Genomic DNA, 15,274 nt, shown 5'->3' on the forward strand with positions numbered 1-15,274 from the left:
CCATAACATTGTGAGACCGTCATCCAACGAAACTGAGCTCTGTAACTAATAGTTATTCCACTAGAAAATCGATTGGCAACCTAAATAACATTCAATAATTTCCACAATCTTATACATATAATCTAAATACTTTCAGCTATTCATAAAAATCGATAGTTGATCTCTCACAGATCTAATATGGCGATAAGTCGTGTAGGTTGAACGCTATATTAGTTTCCTAAATTATTCCCGTAACCCACAGTCTAGAACTACACAACGACTTGAACACCAGAGAGAAGACACAAGTTTAAGAGAAAATACTTTATCCCAAGGTTCCTTTTAGTACAGAAAACCAAGGGTATTTATAGATGTTGGCGTCTGTTAAATCAACAGCATATTTCAGCCAATCCGTTAACGTCATATTATGCTACCGACCGATGGTAGCACGCCACGCTGGAATTCTCGAACGTTCCATCATACTTTGATTGGCTAGGGCCCTTCGGCTCCTTTTTGGGCCTCTGGAGGCTCCGTTGAAGTTCTCCGGAAGCCGACCCAACATATGGTGAACAATAATTAAATTAATTTTTGTTCGATGTTATTTCTGTTGAAATTCAGTATAATATTTGCTCAGTATAACAATAAAGTTCATTAAATATGACAGTTTATGTATTATAACACTGATTTCATTACAACAACATACTTATTCAGTAAAACGTATTCTTTGTATTATTATTCTGTGAAATTTGTTCAACATAACATGCAATATGTGCCTCCCTTTTAGTGATTCTGGATATTTTTCTCAATATCTGGAACATGTATTACTTACTTTACTTACGCCTGTTACTCCTCATGGAGGAGCATAGGTCACCAACCAGCACTCTCTATCGAACTCTGTCCTAAGTTATCCTTTCCAGTTGTTTCCAGTCGCCTTTATTACTTTTCATGTCTGCTTCTGATTCCCGATGCAGTGTGTTTTTTGGCGTCCTTTTTTACTGCTTCCCTTCAGGATTCTAAGTTAGTGATTGCCGCGTGATGTACTTTGGTGATTTTTTCAATGTATGTCCTATCCACTTCTATCGTTTTTTTCCCAGTTTCCTCTTCAACTGGAAGCTGATTTGTATTCTCCCACAGAAGGCTGTTGTTGATGGTATCTGGTAATATGTAATAATTCATTTTAAAATGTGTTTAAAATCAATGTAGAAATGAAGTTTCCATCTTCAGCTATCGATGTACTTTGAAGTATGAAATACATCATTTTTTTATGTTTGCATTTACATCATGTAGATTTTGCTCATTTCTAGTATCAAGTATTACTGTTACTTCTTTCAGTTAGATCAAGTTTCACTTAAATTATTATAGAAAATTTATCATATTACTTTTTAAATTAAAAGATAAAGTAAGCTTGAAGCACTAGACGCCTGTTTCGCCCTTACATGGGACTCCTTAGAAATGCTCATCTACAATTCCGCACACAGGAATTGAATCCAGGACTTTGGATCTCGCGCGTGAACGCTTAACCTCTAGACCACTGAGCTGGCACTCAAAGGTGTTAATATCTAACTTGTGAGATCATCTCCCATTGTCTGAAGTAAATACCTATCGCTATCTGACACGGATTAGCCCCACTGATCACAGCTTCCTAATATAATTTCGAGGATTCAGCTGTCCAATGCTTCCAGGTTTTCAATGGTGATCTAACATCAGTCAATTTATGATCTCAATTAGAAATTAATTAACAATCTCCACAATTCAATACTGATAACAAAATGAGCATTAATTAACCTCGACTTAATATCGCGCCACATTTTTTCTTCAAATATGAAGATCGGCTGATTATGTAAGATAAATTAAATTTCATACATTGTAGTTTTTAATTATTAAGACATTTGTAAATGATCGTTTCTAAGTTACCAATGATACATTCAACAGAAAATTGTTTAAATAACTTTGATCTATTCAGTCTCAGATTAGTTGAATGATAATAATATTTATATTCTAATAAGGTCAAATTGTTTGCATTGAAATGAAATATCGGATCATCTTATGATCAAGTCTAATGATTTATATGTATAGTCTGTATAATTTACGACTATTCTATTTCAAAATGATAACTTCAATGAAAACTTCTTTTGGCTCCTTATCTAATTCCAATTAGATTTTATGCTGATTATCATTGAGATATATATTACAGTCACCCTCATAAATAATTATCGACTTGATTCGTGGGAACTGCAGTGGTTGCTTGTTTTTTTTTTCAAGTATAAGTAATAAGCAATTCCAACATAACAATTAACGACGACCATATATAATAAGTGACGACTTAGTCAATAACTGTAGTGACTTACTTTTATCACGAGAACGCGATTGGGTTAATGAAAACAATTATTATTATAACCAATTGTACCAATGATTGTTTTACTAAGCTCGTTTGTTTAACTGTGCTAAAGACAGCTATATTACTGCTCCATTATCTTTCAATAGTGACCTTGCACGAGTTTGGTTACGCTCGGTAACCACGCTTGTACTCCTTTGGCACGACCTCGGTATTCTTTCGATACCACGAGATCGCCAACAAATACACCTCGACTGCAGCCATCAACTGCCTTCTGATATTTGGCTTACGGGAGATTTTATCGGTTAACTGGCATGTAGTTTTCTTGTAGTGGTGTTCATAGTCATTCGCGACTCGACCCACGCTACATAACTGACGACAACTAGTCTATACAATTTAACCGGTAATTAAAAATATTGGATCAGCATTTTAATGGAAAATCATAATAAACAATCATACAAATAGTGAGTTCTGTCCATCGAGTATATTTCCCACAAGATTTCATATATATATTTCCAACAGTTAACCTCAAGATTTTTATTGATTAATGTTTAATTACATAAAACCATATACGAAATAAATTGTGATTTCAAACAATCATTGAGGTGTAAAATGGTATTTTGAACAGGTTATATGTAGAACTAAAACACCATTTAGAATAACTTAGAATGGTGGAAATAACACAAATATTCGATGAAGATACTCTGCAGGTAAAAGTGTAGACAGCATGCATGTTTTTGAATGTGAATAGTTGAATTGCATAGTAATCTCTTCATTACAAATGAAAGTTCTATTCATTTAAAATTCTCATAGCTACTGTTCATTTTCATCGTTAAGCTAAAATATTCATAGTTTGACGGCGAAGAAAACGAATAAATACTTTTTCTTAATTTGCCATGTAAATAAAGGTTTTAGCTTTATATTTAACAAAGTAAATCATACAAAGCCTTATCTTTAGGCCATACATGATGGTTAGGCAATTTTCGCTTAGAAATCAGTCTGTGTTATATTATCGAATTCAGCTAAATACATATTAGTCTGAGAAAGTGAAATAGAAAATGTTCACTATCCAGATATCAAGCTAAGATGCTAATTCATTTACAGGACGAAAATGAAGAATTTACTTTAATCACTATGACCAACAAATAATGCTGACAAAAGTTCAAGAGAATACCAACAGATTACAGAAATAATCACATGTGTTATTGAAGATACCATATGTCTGGAAATCCAAAACCAGCCTCTTGAGCTGCGTTGTGGGAAGCATCAGTTAAAAACATAGGGATCCATAAAAAGTAGTCGGCTACCCGAACCCACAGAGACCAATAGGTTACTATTAGCCAAAAATTCGGAGCTACTGCAAATAAAAGCATGTTTAAGAATCTTAGGTGTGCGTGTAGCTTTCTTATGCACAAGTATTTAGGAAATCGTAGCCCGGTAAACTGTTGCTGTTCGTTTAAACCAATAATATTGCCAACAATTAACCTAGCATTATCAATGGAGGCACATTCAGAAAACCACATCAAAAAGTATTCCACGAATGAAAGGCCTTTCATATATCGCTAGTAAAATTATACTAGTTGTATTCCAGTTATTTTGCAAAAAACTGCAAAATCAGCTCAATGTTCTTTCAGTAGGATCATATTTTTTTGTCCGAAACATAACCTTGCTGCCAGTAGCTATGATACTGAACGTTCACTTTTCTGATTGAGATCAGGAATCGCTCAATGTTAGACCATCATGAAAGACTTGGAAGCAATGAGATCATTTCATCCTACCATGGGACTCTTCAGCAGTATGCACACATAATCCTGCGATTGAGAACTGAACCTGGGATTGTCGGACTCGTACAAGAAAGCTTAACCTCCAGACTACTGAAACGGCATTCCACGGTGGTAATGTCTAACTCCGAACGATTCATGATGTTTTAGTGGCCCGTGGATCTGACTCCAGATCAAAAGGCTGCGTGTTCAAATCATGTCGTGCTTACAATTTTTGTGGGGGCCCGTAGTTTGATTTTTGTTCTCATTTAGATCGACGATATTCGTTGACTGGCTCACCATTTTAGTGGGGCCCTTTTATTTGCCGTCATTCTGATCAGACGATGTTCGTTGAAGGGCTCACCATTTTAGTGGCCCGTGGATCTGACTCCTATTTAGATCGTATAAATTTTTGTTATCGCCTATTCTCGCATATAATCGTCGACTTAAATCACGTTATCCAATAACGGAATTAAATAAGTTGAATAATGAGAATTGATTTGTGAATACATATATTTTGTATATGAAGCGAATGAAATAGAGCAAAGCAAAATAACACGCAGGGAAGATGGCTGGGAAGCCAACTCTATTTTAGTCAAGCGTTACTCAATACTTATAGTCAGACAAAATTAAGCTACAGACATGCAACGGGTCATGGGATATGAAATGTACACACATATACGCTCATATAAAAACAGTCAAGACTGATAAGCGAATAATTGACAAGGTAAAATTATGACTCAAGTAGGATGAATAGAATGGAATGTCCGAAAGCTAGAATAAGGTATATGGGCTTAATATAATAACTGACACTACAATGTTGCGCGACCCTTCATTCATTATCTGAGGTGGATAACTGTCTCACGTTCAACACGGAGTTTTTTGGTGCAGGTAAGATTAAATTCATTTTTCACTTTTCCTCCTAGAATTATATTTTTCCTATTAAATGACGCTTCCGTAAATATCTTGAATTATATTTTACGTTGCTTGAAAGTCTTGGTTAAATTCGTGTTGCTTTGAAGTACTAGGTTTTCTAAATATGAAAACATATGCTCCCTTTTTCTGCAACCGAAATAATAGATTTCACGTTCAAATTGCCTAGTGGATTATTTCATAACTTGACTGATGATGCTGGTAGGATCGAATACCTGGAACTCTAAGCTTATGCATCTCATGTGTGTTTACGTATGTGTCTGTCTATCCACTTGGACGTTTGTCTAGTGGCTCTATCCTTATCCAACTATTTCTATTTGGTCATTATACCCACCATTATCCAACGGGGTTAGCCTTAGTATAACATGTGACATTTTATGATTACCTAACTGTCATCCATAAAGGAGTGAGACCACGAGCGCTAAAGGCTGTTAAATGTGCGACCAATTCCATGGAGCTCTAAAACGACTACGTCATCCTAGACAAGTGAATGCACAGTAACTGTTTGATATCCAGCCTTCAGAAATAACAAACTATGCTCTTATGGTCTTCAGAAAAACACTACGCCATCTATTTCTTCTGTGGTTAATGAACTCTTAGTACTTCTTTGTAACGTGACCTAGGTTAGGTGCAAACAGGAAGCTTACGCGTCGACAGTGGCAACAATGAACGCACTCAAGATTTGTCACATTTTACCCCTATCAAATAATAGAAAACATTAATCAAATATTCGCTTAGTTTGAAGCATTTCTCGCAATCTATCCGCTACTACTGTTGATAACCTATCTCACTCACTTCGCTTCTTGTCATCCTCAATCAATAATTGTTGATAAAATTTTATTCATCTATTTATCCAATCAATTAACTTATTTGCCCTGACCACTGTTTACCCTCTACGTTTTCCCATTTTAGATCCAAAGCCGATTGGGCTACAAGTGTCTGATATAATTGGAGTCTGATGTGACCTCGTTGATTTCACGCTAGTAATAGGAAATATCCACTTTCCTACAACCGTATTGGAATATTTCAGCACCTCGAAGGACACGGGGTGCACCTTCGACATGCTGGTAGAGGTCATCAAAAGCAGATTCTACAGCCATAATTATATCAGGGATAACTCACGGTGCTGTAGTGCTGGCGAACTCGGTCGACTGCTCTCTTCTCAGTTCCTTCAACAGAAACCTACATACATCTACTTCTCAACACAGGATGTGTGATTGCGTTAGAGGATCCGTGCAAATCTGCTTATTAGAATGATCAAATGAAACATCACAGATTTTTGTGTCTTTCAGTTCCCATTCTCGAGTGGCGTATACTCACTTGTTCATATTGTTTTTCTCTCTCGAAACTTTTATCTCACTTCTTAAGCTGTCTAACATTTCACCTTAAGTTCATTGAGAAGCATACGCAGTAATAGCGTTGCCACCAGTACTTACAGTATAACTACAAGGACGACTAGTGGAGGTAGTTGTGTCTGTTAAGAGGTCAATAACACATTAAACATCCCTGCTTTCGGCAAAAGGATCATAAGAAAACTCAAGACAACACTGGTTAAGGAGTTTCCAAGTAATGTATGCAAAACGGATCGCTCAAGTCAGACAGCAGAACCAAATATCCAATTACGTAACCGAGATCAAACTCCGACCCAGGTTCCTACTCCTAGTCATAACAGTTAGCACGAAATAAATAAGAGAAAAAGGCGTCCTAAACTACCTGTATTGTAGACTACTACAGAAGAGAAGTGAGGTTGCAAGGTATAACACGATTCTGATAAGATAGGGTCCACAAAACAGGTGGATTGACGACATACAAAAGTCACTCCGAAGCCGTGATACTGAATTGGTTAAGGCGATATAATCATTGAATGTGCACAACACAGTGTAATTGATGAGAGAAAAATGTCGACCTCTCATTGGCCCTAACACAGGGGGTTTCACCACATACTACCAACTTATAACTTCAACACCCTATCTCTAAATCTCAACAGACAGGACACAACCCTCGCACAGTGGTTACATAAGCATCTTGCCACAGCCACTAAAAGTTAAAAAATGAATGAACATGTGGGCTGCATCACAAAGTGAGACAAGTACGGAAAACTTTCAAACCTGAGTTATTTGCTGATAAGTGATCAGTTTACAGTTGAGGATGTCAATGTCCACGCACCAGTAGGATGAAGTGACAAAGATGTAGTCATCTTTAGCGTGATCATAAACGAAATGCTTCGGAGAGACAAGAATTATCCTTAAATTGGCCAACTGAAGCGTGCTACACGACGGCGAGTGAGCGTCTTCAGCACGCTTCGTGGCCAAGATGGTGGTGAAGGCCGTCGGTGGTGACCAGTGGGGAATAGTGATAGAAGTCATGCGGAATTCTATCGAAGACAATGTACCTGAGGCAAAACGCACAATCGGTAAGCGAAGACGCCGGGATAAACGAGACACAGGACGCTTGCTGCTGACCAAACAGAGAACCTGGCGCAAATGAAGGGTTCGGATCAGAGCTCCTGTTTTTCATTGAAAAACAGATACATGAAGAAGTTCCGCTGTGATGTGAGAAATTTTCAGGTCAAGCTAACAGATAAAATTCAGGCTAACCCTAGATATTTCGATAGACTAAAGATCAGAAGTTCACAAACCGATGATTTTGCACTGTAAAAGGAGCAAATGGCGAAATCTCACCTGGAGATGGCAGAGATCTCTAATGTTAACTTCTTAGATCAACCACCACTGCAGAACACCTCTCAACTCATGCGCCGGTTGAGGATCTGGGAGACATTTGACCAAATCTAGAGTCAGTATTAAAGAGACTTAGGTTCCTGAACCCAAGAACGTTACCGGGAAGTGACAATATCCGATCTATAATCCTAAATTAGTGCGCGGAAGACATCATAACACCAGTGCGCGACCTGTTCAGGACCTCAATAGAATCATACCAACTCCCAAGTGAGAAGAATCAGGCAACTCTCTCCAATCCCCGAAAAAGATATAAAAAACACCCATCCAGTAAAGTACCAGTCTCATTACTCCCAATACTGTCCAAGGTAATGACGAGCTTGTCAATGAATGCATGAGTGAAAAGATATCACGAAGCCTAAAGCGTATTCAGAAAAGTGTGGTCCGATGTGGCCACTCTACTCAAAGCGTAAGAAATCTGACCGATCTGCTCGAACTATAAGATACCGGTTTATGCTATATTTCTCGAATTCGCGAAAGCCTTTTAAACACTGTCTCTAAAATTCTCATAACAAAGGTTTTAAAGACGGATTTTACTGACACACTTTAATTCTGACACCGGAACTATCTTCAGAACATAACGTCTTGTACCAAGATAAATAGAGAGAATATTGAGTTTCAACATCATGAGTCTCACAATATACCCGATTTTTATTAAGGATACGTTAGACATATTAACACGACTGCACTGAACTCAGATGGCGCGTTTACACGGATTTCGATAAAAAGTGAAGAGTATTCACCTGAGCTTCAAACAGAACTTACGGCAATAGAGGAATGGACCGTAGACAATGATTCAAAACTTACCATGTCAAAATATCATATTATAAGCATTTGACACAAATAAATAACGTCCTACATGAAAATCCACTCCTGATTGTCTCCTCAAAGCCTGTTTTTCTGCTAGTAACCACAAAGGGCGTGGATGTGAGCTCAAACTACATACGACATAAGGCCAAGGCAAATGTAACGCCTCATTTTACACCAAGACTACTCGACTCAACCTCAGAGACGAGCAAACAAGTGTTTGAAATGACTAAAATACGAATACTACTAGGACGGATTCCAAGAGCTGAGGTTATTCCCGTTGAGCTAGAAGTAATATGATAATGACACACAACACAGATAGAAACTTCAAACCACCTAAATACGAGTTTCCTAACAGAATGTCACTGTCACCCTCGTCGACATAGCCGATGGGATCTTGCACATCGAAGAGGGAACACCTAGATACACTTGTGGAGACATGACTGACAAGCTTATTTTGTAAATATTTTTAAATATTACCTGTATTTACTTCGTCAGTTTCTCACTGTATGTACGTTTATCATAAAATGACTGTACGAGTTGTTTTAGTAAATGACCTTGAACACACTTTACGTTGTTATACTGACAGAGCGTGACATACTCTTGCTGGCTAACAAATACACTACTACTCACACATTCTTCGTTCTATCTCCGTTTGTGATTGAGTTAACTGAATCTAAATCAAATGCTATCTACATTTATAGACTGTAATTGGAATATATCACATCCCACGTTGGACTACATCACTGGAGAGTCCGTCAACCCGATCAGAATTACCAAGCATTTACAATTGTGGATTTACGATACCGCACCTTATCAGAACACGCAACATTTGGTTAATTTAAGTAAAGTCCCAAATTTTTATTGTATTTGTAACAATTAACTGGTATATATTATTGGTACTATTGATCTTTAGTAACTTTGTTGATACTTCTCGCGTTCATATCTGTCTGGTTCACCACGCATTCACACGTTTTTTGAATAAGAGTTGTCTCTATTGGAAATACCCTCCCAGATGAAATGAACACAGTGAAGATGGCACAGGTATTAAAGAGTTGATCTAACCTTTGTCGATCGGTTAGGTCTCCTCGTTTAAGAATCGAACGTTTTAAGGTATCGTACGGGTCAGAAACATCACTAGTAAACGTACTGGGTGTTACGTACCTGTTGAATTTCCGCGGTAGTGCCTTGACTACTGCGAGTAATTGTGCACGTGTGTCGTTCACGTTGTGCTCGTGGAAGTCGGCTTCTGCGTAGCAGAACCAGGCTTCAATATTATCGGACCAGAAGGGCATGAGTTGTAACGTGTGTGGGGACGTGGTCTTAATCTTAAATACCTTAGGAGTCTGTTCGGTCATAGGGGAATATTAAGTGGGAGAATACGAGGGAAAAATTTATAGATATCCTGAGACACGGGGAAAAAATATCACAATGAATGAGAAATAAAGAAGTAAGGCAATAATATATAAATCACAAAAAGGAATAGACTCATAGTTGCAATTAGGTGTAAAAGATTACGTCGGTCTTACCAATGATGATGGCACAGGTATTCAGTGTTTGACAACGCTTTTACCAGCAACACCTTCTAATATAATTCGTATCCAGCAAGACATATCAAAAGACAGAGTCGAGGAGATCGGAAGAGTGTATTTGGCGATAACCAATATATCGGAATTCTCTGATCTAATCTGGCTAGCGATTGCGGTAGTTGTTGAGCACAGCGTTACCACACATGATCTGGTGCGGATGCATGACCGAGCGCCTTCAGCTAGATGAGTCCACTAAAACATATGGTCAGCATCCATTGTTGAAAACTTACAAAGCTATTTATTTTGGGGATTTATTTACCGCTACAACAGATCGCTCAGTTGACAGATTTCGGAAGAGAATTTACAAACACATACTCACTCATGTGATCAACTTTGTCTCATGCATATCCCATAAAGTAACACGGCTATCAATAGTTACTTCCTATCTCCCTTAACGTCATCTCCGTTTCCCCTTTTTATTCTTACACTGCAATCTTCTCACACTGTCTGCATTTTAAGCCCATAAGCTCATTTATTTATAAGTTCTTGAAACAATCGTCATCTCTTAACACTCATTACTCTCAGATTGCAATCAACCAATCTCCTCGCTGGTAATGTGATGGCCGCTGGCATCCAAAAACCATGCAGCTATGAGGAGAACACACTCACTCAAACTACAAGATATACCAACCCACAAATGACTACCAAACTGACTGAAATTAGTGCGGTAGAATGAATTGACTGACATTCACTGAAATACTTTAAACCTTACCGAAACAGCAAAAAACACATCAATCGATTTGTATGGGATCTCATCCTACTGAAGTGTAACGTTTTATTAATTGATTTTAAAATGTTTCAATGGATTGTGCAGTCGACAATACCGAATTACCATTGTTTTTCCAGCTCTCTCTACAAAAACTGGAACTACTTTGACCTTCAGAAATACTTTGCGGCCGCGGATGTCATAGCCCCAAGTTCGAAATTTGTTACATATGTTCCTGAACACTAATCGCCCATTTGACATTCTAGTAAGCAATTTTCTCATAAATTTGCAAACAAGTCGCATGTTTTTCGGTCCTTCCCTTGTAATAAGTTATAATGTTAGACATGAGCCCTACCAACACAGAGCGCAACTTCAACTGCGCATAAGTTATTATTCATTTAACTTCTTTTCAGAATATTAGGTTTAATAAGCATTGTAGAACTATCCTGAATCGCAGGGTCGCGTGATTTTTCTGCCACCAGTAGGAGTTTTACTATGATTAAACAGAAATCATTGGTTTCTATTAAACAACAATGCATTGTAGCTAAATAGAGAAAAGAAAGGAAACATCTAATCTTGTCTTCTGATCTCTTTGTCGCACGTTTTTTTCCGTGTTTGGCCACGAATCCTTAGCAATAAGCAGAATGAAAATATCGACTAGGACATCATCCAGACATTTCTGTTTCCCCATTTAACTACTTACATTTCTATATTTATCAGCTCAAATGATTAGCCGGTCACAATGTATTGCAGGGGGTTTGTTTTTTAACCGACTTAGAACAGTTTAGGTTAAATCTGATCTAAATTGGAAATATGGAATCACTTATTTATTTACTGTTACGATCATTGAGACGGAGTTCACATGTTAACAGCAGAAATATGGTTTGCGCTTCGAAATATCACCACGCTGAAGTGATGCATACTTGGTCACAATTTAATAAACCAGGGTAGGTTAACAATAAGAACAGACTGAATACGTATTGGGATTTCAGTTTTCGCATACGGAAACCATCAATGAACCTTATTATATACGATTGAACACATTTATACGACATTAAGATGCTGACTTGATATTAATTCAATTTCAAACTAAAATTGCAGTAAAACGGTCCACATTTATGATAGGTTATTGTACGAATTCACTCGTAAACAGCATGAAATTCGGTTTCGAAATTAGTTTCGAATTCTGTGAGGCGTAGATTATCTCAAAGAGCAATTTAAATGAAGCAATAAGATTTCTATAGTTGTGAAGTTAGATTATTACTTCGTTCTGGCTTTTATCTCTTCCCCGTGCGATTATTAAAAGTTAGTGAAGTCTCTTACACTGATCTGTTTTCCTTGTTAACCACATTAATAATGTCATTAACATTATGATTTACAGTGCCAGTAAACAAGCCATTGTATTTATGATATGTGTTTATCAGCACACTTTCCATTTTTATTCACAAGAATCGAAGTGGATTCGATAAACAATATGAAGAGTACAAACAAGGAATGTATCTTACTCAGTCTGTGATGAGTATATTCCAAGAGAAGTAAGTTCTCTATGATTCTACTTTCGTGTATGTTTTGCAGCCTATATACAGGTTCAAATGACCTTCGTAACCTACTTTTGAACTACTGTTCTAGGTTTTAAAATATTCTGGCGTCAGTCAATCATAATCACCGTAAGCGTGGTAAGAATGTACATGTTTCAACTCACCATTACTTCATTCAGCACTGCTTGTTGAGGTAGAGGTGGTTGGGAATACGTAACAAATCTTCCAGCTACTACAACCTCAGTAATCAATTTCTTTGGTACCCTGCCTTCTGTCCCACCATCCTTCACTTGGTTGTTTTATTGAAGAAAGAAACATCCGTTTCGACGTAGACTACTCATAAATGACGAGTTTTTTCTAAAGATTAATTTTTCAGAACAGAGCGGCATCGCTGACTCAGTATCACTTCATTGTATATCCGCACATGTTCACATGCTAACTTGCGTAATAAACATATTTCCACACAGTTGTCTATACTATGTAGTAGCTTGCCAAACAATTCCTATATCAGCGAACTAAGTCATTAGTTTTTCCTTGCGTATACCGCCTTTAAGCGTTCTGATTAGGAAATTTCTGTTTCTTATTACAATAACGATACTGCCTAATTTTTAGTTCCATCTGACGTCTATATAAGTGGTCTCAATTCGTATCCACGTTTTGTGTTTATGTCAATGTGTATAAAAATTACTTCCAAGCTTGCGAAGTCTCCATAGGCCACCTAGAGAAATATTGGTGTATGGCTTATACTGAATTTTTCTGTTTTAATTAGAAAAGACCATTTATCGAGTCGATTAGAATTTTGATAAGGTTACAACTTCAATGACAGTAATTAAAGATTGCACTACATTTAAGTAGAATGAAGTGGAAAACGTAGATTATAACTAATTAAATCAATAATATCATTCTATTATGTGTTCAATCTTATTCAATTACCAAAGTGAACCTTAAACACCCATCCAAAAGCTCATTGGTTTCTAATGGTTAATTGTTAATTAATATTCTTTCCAAAAAGTATTTACTTAAAGCCTGGTCACAGACTACTGCATTGTTTTGTTTGCTTCGTCACCATCAAATACGAAAAGTTATTATTGAAATAAAAATTATTTATTATGATTGTTTCTAAATTAATGCGTGTGAATATCACCTTTGTTTTCGCAAACATTTTTCAAAGTATACCACATATTCATCAGTCAGTCAGCCAGTTATAGGGGCCGTAAAACCTGACACGTTTGTACGTCGATTCAGTTTGCTATACTCCATTAGGACAACTAAATATAATTGTCAGGTCGAATTCTAAGGAAGCAGATTTAGTAACCATAGTAGTGGTAATGTAAAAGATTAGGCAAAGATTTGATTCGAGAGGAAAATATGAATTCGTAGAATACAAAATAATTTACACGGTAATTTAGGACCTTGGAGTTTAAGAGAAGATAAAAAGTAAAAATATCTGCACAACTGTGACTGATTTCGATCCATGTCACTCAGTCTGTGATAATTGGTTACGATAACCACACAAATCCCAACCAGGTCGTCTGCGCCTATCTACATGGTTGTGTTGGACAGTCAGTCTTCATAGACGGATGTTGCGTTTTAGTTCAGGCATTTTTATGACTCACGGTGTTCAAGTCTTATACTCACACACAAACTTCCTCTACAAAAGCCCCCCACCCCAACTGGCTACTGAGTGAGAAGAAGAAGAGTGAAGGAGAAAGTTTATTGAGCTAAACTGAACTAAGTAGATGAATATATATGTCTGCTCATCAGAAAATAAAATCATTTCTTGGCCAATAATATGCACTTTTTATTAGGTTTTGGATTCCCGCAACGCGACTTTCTTATTTGATGACTTTTGATTGACGCAGTGTATCATGGATCGCTAACTTTCTTACATCAGACATCATCTCTCATCTAGGCAGCCACTGAATGGAGATACCTAGTACATTCCTTAACGATCTCAGTCGACAAAGATCCACTGCCCCATAAGTCGATTCACCATATTTACCTAGTCCTTTTCGTCTAACCTCATCATTCCTCACTCAGTGGTCCCAAAATACTCGAGCAATTGTTCAAAAACACCATCGAAAGTAAAAATAGCTCTGGTTTATAACCTACATCAACGTTCTAGTGGTTTTTAAATAATGAAAAATATTGCGCAGTTTAACTATTCAGAGGTATTTCCGGATGATAAAACTATTTTCTCACCATCGGGATACCCTCATGTACAATTTTTCTAATCGTATTTTTGGAGAATAGATGTGAACTTCAGTCGAATTATTCACGAGCTCTATCAGGATTAAGTGGTCGTTTACGTGATGCTCTGGCAAAAACAACGGGTGGGTAAGTTTTTCAAAAATACAATTAACAACCATTTTGCTTTCTTCAGCCATTTACAATTATGAACATTTAAAAGATAATGATCAGTTGTATATGCTGAATTATGTCTTATAGTCACTTGTGTATGATATTTGTTGTACAAGGATACCTTAGTTTCTCGCCTGAGTTCAAGCTTTTGACTTCCGAGTTTATCCGCTCTTTCTGTAGTCAGTTCTTCAGATAAATGGCTGATAGCCAGACTTCAGTTTTACTACATCCAGTAATTTTTGTATAAAAATATACTTGAAATTAAAAGTTTTTCACCTATTATGAAGAATAATTTATTTATTATATGATGTAATTGGAGACGCTAGGATTTTATGTGACCAGTACACTAGGCAATAAACAAAATATAAATGATGATTTTAATCAAGCTCGCACATCCTTGGCAGTACAGTAATTTTTCTTAATCACTACCATCTACGGAAATAAAACATATTAGATACAAAGTAATCTGTGTAAAACCATATGGTACCATTCTGTTTTTCAAATACCACACACAGCTTAGTACCATGAAATTTA

General features: G+C 36.9%; 1 protein-coding gene across 1 annotated transcript in view; it reads left to right on the top strand.

The window, feature by feature from the left end:
* The first annotated feature begins 10,461 nt into the window (after positions 1–10,461).
* The window catches only part of MS3_00009646 (uncharacterized protein), a 39,264-nt gene continuing 34,451 nt past the window's right edge, over positions 10,462–15,274 (top strand). Inside the window, exons 1-2 of the mRNA XM_051218042.1 lie at positions 10,462–11,106; positions 12,291–14,712. The gene's annotated coding sequence lies outside the window, so the exon portion shown is untranslated. The remainder of the gene's footprint in view (positions 11,107–12,290; positions 14,713–15,274) is intronic.

Source organism: Schistosoma haematobium, chromosome 7, assembly GCF_000699445.3.
Source record: "Schistosoma haematobium chromosome 7, whole genome shotgun sequence".
NCBI lineage: Eukaryota > Metazoa > Platyhelminthes > Trematoda > Strigeidida > Schistosomatidae > Schistosoma > Schistosoma haematobium.